This window comes from Gopherus flavomarginatus, chromosome 1, assembly GCF_025201925.1.
Source record: "Gopherus flavomarginatus isolate rGopFla2 chromosome 1, rGopFla2.mat.asm, whole genome shotgun sequence".
Classification (NCBI taxonomy): domain Eukaryota; kingdom Metazoa; phylum Chordata; order Testudines; family Testudinidae; genus Gopherus; species Gopherus flavomarginatus.
This window is the reverse complement of record NC_066617.1, coordinates 174,975,988-174,985,817: the sequence shown is the minus strand read 5'-3', so window position 1 is coordinate 174,985,817 and position 9,830 is coordinate 174,975,988.

Sequence of the window (9,830 nt, the reverse complement as noted above, 5' to 3'; positions counted from 1 at the left end):
CTCCAACTTCTACAGTTCAATAAAGGTTCAGATAAGGAGCTCAACTTTCCACCTCCTCAGATCTGTTTTCTACAATTTTCTTCATTTTTGGTTCAGCACAACTGTCTTCTTCTCCTATAAATACCTCCATATACTCCTTAGTTTGAAGAAAATGTTGCCAGGTGCAGCTGAGACTCTGCTAGACTCTAACACCTACACTTTGAATTCTCTTGCAATTTTGCATTCTTCAGGACCTGATACATCTCGGATACCAGCGCATGTCAGATCTCCCAAAACTCGAAGCAGACATGCCTTGCAAAGACACAGCCAGGCTCTTCCCATCTATCAAACAAGTAGCATGGTGTGCGAGGATGATGAGAGAGATTGACTGTAACTCGATTTTTGCGTATGGTTTTAAAGAACCTGATTTTATATTTCAGTCTACAGGCTGTTCTTGAACTATTTACTTCAATGCTGATTTTTGGCTATTTGCTGCCTGCATTTATACTTGGTGTATGAAAGGTCACCTAAATCACATGGCTTTTTTCTGCTTCCTGACTGGAAGATATTAGCAAACAGGAAGGCTATCAAAGGTTTTAAGATGTTCATGCAAACAGCTCTTCTGGAAGTCTTTGTTTATGTTTGGATAAATTGAGAGACTCATTTTCTGCTAATATTCTTGCTAGTAAAAAATATTCCTCACATGAATATCAGAAGATAAGGGAATCTATACAGGAAGTATGGGCTTCATCTAAACCAAAAGGAAGCAGATTGCTGGCATGTAAAATTAAAAACTGCTCTGTGACCTTTTTAAACTAAGGGCTGGGGGAATATAGCTGAACTGGTTGGTAATAGTGACCATAACGTAATACACTTTAACATCCCCGGGAGGCAGGTTGTGGGGGAGAAGGGATAACACCACAGCAGCCCCCACAGTAGCATTTAATTTCAGAAAGGGGAACTACATAAAAAGAGAAAGTTAGTTAAATAGAAATTAAGAAGGCACAGTGCCAAAAATGAAATCCCTGTAGGCTGCATAGAAACTTTTTAAAGACACCATAATAGAGGCTCAAATTAAATGTATACCTCAAATTACAAAAGAAACAAACAAACAAAAAAAAACAGTTAAGAGGACCAAAAAGTGCCACCATGGCTAAACCAAAGTTAAAAGCAGTTAGAGGCAAAAAAGCACTCTTTAAAAAGTGGAAGTTAAATCCTACTGAGGAAAACAGAGAGGAGTATGGAAGCTGGCAAATTAAGAGTAAAAATATAGTTAGGAAGACCAAAAAAGAATTTGAAGGACAGCTAGCTAAAGACTCAAAAAGTAATAGCAATTTTTTTTTAAGTACATCAGAGGCAGGAAGTCTGCTAAACAACCAATGGGGCCCCTGGATGATGGAGATGTTAAAGGAGAACTCCAGGGGGATAAGGCCATTGTGGAGAAACTAAATAAATTCTTTGCATCGGCTTTCATGATTGAGGATGTGAGGGAGATTCTCCAACCTTGAGCCATTCTTTTTAGGTGACAAATCTCAGGAACTGTCCCAGATTAAGATGTTGGAGGAAGTTTTGGAACAAATTGATGAACTAAACAGTAATAAATAACCAGGACCAGATGGTATTCACCCAAGAGTTCTGAATGAACTCAAATGTGAAATTGCAGAACTACTAATTGTGGTATGAAATCTATCATTTAAATCACCTTCTGTACCAGATGACTAGAGGATAGTTAATGTGACACCAATTTTTAAAAAAAGGTTCCAGAAGTGATACCAGCAATTATAGACCAGTAAGGCTAACTTTAGTCCCAAGCAAATTGGTTGAAACTATAGTAAAGAACGTTATCAGACACATTTGATTTGTTGGGGAGGAGTCAACATTGGTGAAGCATGATTTCCCTTTACAAAAACAATCTACTAGAATTCTTTGAGGGGGGGTCAACAACTATATGGACAAGGGGGATCCAGTGGATATAGTATTTAGATGTTCAGAAAGCCTTTAACAAGGTCCCTCACCAAAGGGTCTTAAACAAAGCAAGCTATCACGGGATAAGAGGGAAGGTCCTCTTATGGACTGGTAACTGGTTAAAAAATAGGAAACAAGGGGTAGGAATAAATGATCAGTTTTCAGAATGGAGAGAGGTAAATAGCAGTGTCCCCCAGAGATCTGTACTGGGACCAGTCCTAAGTCAATATATTCATAAATGATCTGGAAAAAGGGCTAAACAGTGAGGTGGCACAATTTGAAGATGATACAAAACAACTCAAGTCCAAAGCAGACTGCAAAGAGTTACAAAGGGACCTCACAAAACTGAGTGACTGGGCAACAAAATGTCAGCTGAAATTCTGTGTTGATAAATGCAAAGTAATGCACATTGGAAAACAAACAATCTCAACTATACATATAAAATGATGGGGTCTAAATTAGCTCTTACCACTCAAGAAAGATTTTTGAGTCATTGTGGATAGTTCTTGGAAAACATCCACTTCATGTGCAGCAGCAGTCAGAAAAGCAAACAGAATATTGGAAATCATTAGGAAAGGGATAGATAATACAGAAAATATCATATTGCCTCTTTATAAATCTATGGTATGCCCACATCACGAATACTGTGTGCAAATGTGGTCACCCCATCTCAAAAAAGATATTGGAATTGGAAAAGGTACAGAGGAGGCAACAAAAATGATTAGAGGTATGGAAAAGCTGGGACTTTTCATCCTGGAAAAAAGATGACTAAGAACTAGGGGGTCACCACATAAAAGTTAATAGGCAGCAGGTTCCAAATAAACAAAAGGAAGTATTTATTCACAAAATGCACAACCAACCTATGAAACTCCTTGCCAGAGGATGTTGTGAAGGCCAAGACTATAACAGAGTTCAAAAAGAACCAGGTAAGTTCATGGAGGATAGGTCCATCAATGGCAATTAGCCAGGATGGGCAGGGATGGTGTCCCTAGCCTTTGTTGGCCAGACGTTGGAAATGGGTGACAGGGAATAGATCATTTGATTGCCTGTTCTGTTCATTCCCTCTGAAGCATCTGGCATTGGCCACTGTCAAAACACAGGGTACTGGACTAAATGAACCTTTGGTCTGACCCAGTATGGCCGTTCTTATGTTCTTAATTTAAAAAAGTTAGAAATACTGAAACTAATTTGCAGTTTTTATTTGAATGAATATAGAAAAATACTTCCAGAAGTATTCGCACAGGTGTAAGAATACACACTTTCTATCAGAAGTTCATAAGGTATGCAGCTCCAGTAACTGGGGAATGCATCTGACAGTGCATGATGCTTTAAAAAATAGAAAAGCGGTCACTTTGAAGTTGTATTACTGTACAGGAATTTATTCTCTTGAAAGTTATTATTTTTTCCAGGCAGGGGAGTGCCTTCTCCTCAGTTACAGTTGTGATGCAAAGAGAGGCAGGGTAGTTTCAAAATCAGACATCTGTCTGAAAGGGGAGAACAATGGGCTTTGGTGCTGAAAATTGGTGTATTTCACTAACATAAGAATTGTGTTTTTCTTTATGACAACAGAACAGTATTAATATCCAGGGACTCGTTCAGCTTAACCAGAACATCTGGACACTTTCTTGCATCTGGATTGCTCCTCTTTGCTTTTCCTTTGCTTTGTTAACCTTCGTATTGGTGAAGGTTAAGCATGCAATGGCAGTAAACACTGATGCAGTGTAATCATTGGCTTGGGGTGCAGCCAGCAGGACATTATGCAAGCTGCTCTGGGTTGAGCTTGAAGTGTCTGATCTTGAACAAAAGACATCACGCTCACTTGGAAGGAGAGAGAATTCAGTCTTTTTTCTGGCTCAAATCTTCTTACCAAAGGTTGCCAGTTCAGCTCTGGTGTGTGGACTTAATCCTTACAAAAATGATCTGAAGCCACATAATTCATGTCCCTAGGGACTTCATCTGGGGCTTGAACACTGGCCTGGGAACAGCACTGAAGTCGCAGTTTCCAGCCATTCCCAATTCTGACAAACTCTTGAATGCGAGAAAGGAATGCTGAACAATTCATGACCTAGTCAGAAAGCTTAGCACTTCATCTCATTAAAAACATACCTCTTCACCTTTGTCATGACACCATACAGCCACTTTTAAACACTTTCCCATACTACAAGCAGACTGGATGGCTCAGGGGTCCATTGGATATATATAGAAGCTTTTGTCTCTAAATAATTGGTTCATATCTGTCTCAGCTTGGTAGTTTGCAGAGTTCATCTTTGCTCTGATGGAAGATCAGTGATGTATATGGAATGATTTTGGTGGCTTTGGTCCTGTTCCTAGTGGACAGATATTAGCCAGTCAACTAACGAGCATAGTTAGAAGCAGCTGATATCCTCATATTAGCTGAGACACCAAAGACTTAAAGGGAAGAGTCTGAACTACACTCTCCTCCCCCCCAAACACACACACACACACACACACACACACACACACACACACACACACACACACACACACACACAGTCTCAGGATACACTAGCCCTTGGGCAAATCTAAGATATCACCACCCACCCTGTATTTACCCTAATGAGGAGTCCTTTCCTTCTAATACTGTATATGTAGTACCTTTCAGAACTAGCAATAATTTAACTTTTTAAAATTTACCCCATGCTTCATTAACAAAACTGGCTAGAAAAATTTATACAAAAACATTTTTGTTGGACTTTACCGAATCATTGAAATTGAAACTGAAACCCGTCTCTGAGAGGTTCAATTTTTACAAAATTCTGATGGAACCCCTAGTCTTGGTTTCCTGCCAGCTTGCCCACCCAGCTCCCGGGAAGACCACTGACAAACTGACTTAGAGTTGGAGACTCCAAGACTTCCAGGATCCCCCACTCTGGGGCAGCCAATAAAGTCAACTGCCCAAGATTTGGGGCTCCATTCCCCTCTTGGAGATAATTTTGAATTTTTTGGTTTTCATTCCAAAACTGAATGGAACCAAATTTTGAAATACCAACATCTTGCATAAAGCAGCATTATCTTTGTGTGAACAACTCTAGTCATTGGTAAGGCAGGACATCTTAATCTTCAGATATAGTCTTGCACTTTGACCTAGCTTTCACATAGCCACGTAAAAATCTTCTTTCAAGAACACTTTCTGGAGGCAGAGGAATATGCTATTTGTTTGTTTTTAAAGCGCATTAATTATAGTACAAAACTTAAATTATATGTAATAAAAGCAAAATACATTTCCATGCATAGCATGCACAATCAGGGGCTGTATATCTATGCCTGTTTATATTAGTCAGTGCATTTCATAAAGCAGTACAGCTAGGGATGAAATCATACATGAATATACTTGGCCCCTATACAGCACTATTCAGCTGAGGATCTCAGGAGTATTAGTGGCTCAACACCTCTCTGAGGCAGGCATTCAGATATCATCATCATCCCTAGAATTACAGACAAGCAAACAGATATGGGAAGATCAAGCAATTTCCCCAGGTCACATCATGAGTCAGATGCAGAGCTCATTACTGAAGCCAGGAGCCCCTAATCGTAATTCCCTCTTCTTACTGCTAGAAAACACTCACTGCCTGGATCATGGATTGAACTTATTCTCAGTAAACTCAGCGACAAAAATCTCAATGCCAGCAGGAATAGAATAGAGGTTGTCTTTTGTGTTTGGAGCTAAACTTAGTCTGGTGATGAAACAAATCTAAAGCCCAGGTTCTAATCACCTGAGTGCTCTTTCTGCTAGCACCAGCCATCCCTGAAGCGAGCATGGTGGGTCACAAGAGAAATTGCCCAGTGTACCAGGGACTTTTAGTGATGGACAGCCAGCATAGAGGCCTTAAGACACCATCCCCCCTTGCTGCCAATGTAGGAGGCATAGTTGAGGGAAAGGTCATACCCTGGATGCTGCTTATGCTCTGGAGAGATCTGGCTGCCATTTTCAGGCTGTCAGTAGGTGGTGTAAATTGGCACAAGTCATCAAGCTGCTCTACCTTATGGATGGGGACTGGCCCAGTGCAGAGACGGAAACAAATCTGAAGGTGTTATGGCACCTTTGTATCCCATCCTAAGTGCACAGTGAGCTCTTTAGTTGGACCCAAGGCTATAACCTGAAGAATAGTTTAGAGAGAGATTAATGCAGCCATGAGTAGGACAGATGGGAAGTTCCCTAACTGACCTAGAACCAGTTTTCAGATCAGTTCTTGAGAAGCTTCACCCACATAACTCAAGGAAGGATAGAGAGTCATGAGAGTGAACTGTTACTGATTATTCAATGATACTGAAGCCATCTGCTAGCCCCTTCATAGAGAGGAGGAACCATTTTGTAAGTTTCACTTACACCAGAGTGTCAGAAGCTATAAATTCTGTGCAAATGTATAGGCTGGCAGTAATATTCATAAAGAAAGGAAATAGCAAACCATTACAAGAGATAAGAAAAAGGAAGTCATTATGCAATAGCACCTAATTAAAAAAAATGCACAGCACTGCAGATAGCAAAGGTCAGGGACAAACATTACAAAGAAAATGGAATATAAAGTGAAGACTGAAAAAAACTGGAATTAGCATCACTAACAGTGGGCTGAATATTTAAGACTCGGGTTTTAGGCCTGATTTTTAGAGACTCAAAACTTCTGTCCCTCTCAATTTCCATTGAAGTTAATGGCAATTGTGGATGTTCAGGCGCAATATGCTTTTCAAGCCAGTCAATATGTATACATGTACTTACAGTGCCAGAGGTGACAATGTGAGCATACTGATTATGAAGACTCTTGAACATTATGGGATCTTTGTTTCTCTTGCCACAGCTGATGACTTTCCTATCTGCCGGTTCAGTGCAGACAGCCATGCTTAAATGCTCTTAATTTCATCAGTGAGTGCAGGGTAAACAGACTTAAGAGAGCTCATTAGTAGAGCTGGTTGTGGTTGAAGTTTTCCTGTTCATAACCTCCTCTGCCCCAACAAATATGGCTTTTTTTTTTTTTTTTTGGTCAGTAGAGATATTTCCACAGGAAATGTCTCCTTTTGACAAATTTGGAGGGTCTTGTCAACTGAAAGGTTTTCACAGTTTGGATTTTCAGTTTCTTGAAAGAAACATAAAAGGTTTGCTTTTTGTTTTCATTGACATTTTTCTTTCAAAGACGCCTTGCAAAAACTCAGTTAGGCTCGTCATATCTATAAAGGGTGGCTGGTGTGCAAGGATGAGGAGTTACAGCCAGTAAGCTAATCTGCAGGTTTTATTTGACTAACCATACAAAAATGATTTTGGAAGTATTTGGCCAGCTTTATTCTCAAAACCCAATCAACTCCCACTGTTCTCAGTGTAACCTATTATGTAGATGCTTAAATGCAGATGATTAGACAGTAGCTCGTTTTGTATATCATACCTTCATTTTGCTTGGTTTTATGTATACCTGTGGTAATCTCATCTTCATTTATATAGAGGTCAATATTAGGTTAGCATTGGATATGAACTGTTGTTTTCACAATGCTTCATGAGTTTCATTTTGCACCTTGGTAACCTTTAAGTTCCAAAATACATTGTGTCTATTGACAGTACAAAATTAGTCCACCTTAGGGAGTGTAGCAATTTAGAGGAAGTCTGTAAGGGATAATTTCCATTTCTAATGCATTAACCTGTTCTGAAGAATGTGATTTGAAGTTTAGTAGGTCTACAAGTTCAGGGCTTCTGAATTGCCATGGTGTTTTTTATATAATAAATTATATCAGAGCACCTAGGCAAACAAACCTTTACTCAGACTAATAGACTGCACGTAACTAATGTAAATTTGCAGCTGCATCACTGAAAATCCTTACAAAATGGACCTTAATTTGTATAAGAAAGGATTTGTACAATTAGAGACGTATATCAGCTGCTATGGGTGATTTGTAGATACCTAATTTAATGTAATCAGTTGCAAGCATTTTAACTAAGAATCTGAGAGAAGACACTAATTAGTGCTAGACAGAGCTGCATGGAGATTCAGAAAATACATATGTAAGAACTTCTGGTGCAAAACGTTTACAGATACTGAGTTGAAGTTTATGGTTGAAAATCATGACAATTTATGAATTTTACATGCAGTACCTTGTTTAATAATTATGCATGAAAATGAACAGTAAACATAATAGATATATAGAATATATACATCTCTACCCCGATATAACATGAATTCGGATAGAACACGGTAAAGCAGTGCTCTGGGTGGGGGGGCTGTGTGGGGCTGCACACTCTGGTGGATCAAAGCAAGTTCGATATAATGCGGTTTCACCTATAACACTGCAAGATTTTTTTGGCTCCCCAGGACAGCATTATATCAAGGTAGAGGTGTTAAAGTACAATAGCATTTCTTATTAAATTCTGTTTAAATCCACCTTTCCGGTATTCTATTTTAAATATGTTTGGGTGACATCTTCTGGTAGAATGCAGCACTATGCTCCATTTGTTGATACTAGTTCAAGAAAGTACACACTGAAGAGCTAGGAGATTTAAGTTATACCACTGTTGATTTCTCTACATCAATGGTCCCCAACCTTTTCATCTGGCAGGCACCAAATGAAGGACAGTGGGGGCGATCAAGTCATCCAGAGGCGTTGCCGCCAAAATGCCACCTAATTTCGGCAGCATTTTGACAGATGCTCGATCGCCGACCAGGATGTGAGTGCATTTAGGTCCCAGGTTGGGGACCCCCTGGTTTACACAGACTCCAGGGTATAAGTCTACAGTGCACTAACTTGTCACAGTAAAGGGCTCTGAAACAAGAGATGGGGCAACTGAATTAGGAGAGCACTATGCTCCAAAGACCTGTTAGATCATCAGGTCCACTTTCCTGCATGATCAGGATTTAGGGCCAATTCAGATTTTGTGCAAGCTGATGTGAATTAGATTTCTTTGTGCTAATACAGAGATCATCTGCATACAAATTTGTACCCAGTTAGTTAAATGGATTTAGTTGGTCTTCACAGTTGCACCAGTTGTTCTTATCTCAGTTTAAGAGTGAACATAAGAACGGCCGTACCAGGTCAGACCAAAGGTCCATCTAGCCCAGTATCTGTCTACTGACAGTGGCCAATGCCAGATGCCCCAGAGGGAGTGAACCTAACAGGCAATGACCAAGTGATCACACTCCTGCCATTCATCTCCATCCTCTGACAAAAAGAGGCTAGGGACACCATTCCTTACCCATCCTAGCTAATAGCCATTTATGGACTTAATCACCATGAATTTATTCAGTTCTCTTTTAAATGCTGTTATTGGTCCCAGCCTTCACATCCTCCTCAGGCAAGAAGTTCCACAAGTTGACTGTGCACCGGGTGAAGAACAACTTCCTTTTATTTGTTTTAAACCTGCTGCCTATTAATTTCATTTGATGATCCCTAGTTCTTGTATTATGGGAATAAGTAAATAACTTTTCCTTATTTACTTTCTCCATATCACTCATGATTTTATATCTCTATCATATTCTCCCTTAGTCTCCTCTTTTCCAAGCTGAAGATTCCTAGTATCTTTAATCTTTCCTCATATGGGACCCTCTCCAAACCCCTAATCATTTTAGTTGCCCTTCTCTGAACCTTTTCTAGTGCCAGTATATCTTTTTTGAGATGAGGACACCACATATGTACAGAGTATTTGAGATGTGGGCGTACCATGGATTTATATAAGGGCAATAATATATTCTCAGTCTTATTCTCTATCCCCTTTTTAATGATTCCTAACATCTTGTTTGCTTTTTTGACCACCTCTGCACACTGTGTGGACATCTTCAGAGAACTGTCCACGATGACTCCAAGATCTTTTTCCTGACTCATTGTAGCTAAATTAGCCCCCATCATATTGTATGTATAGTTGGGGTTATTTTTTCCAATGTGCATTACTTGAC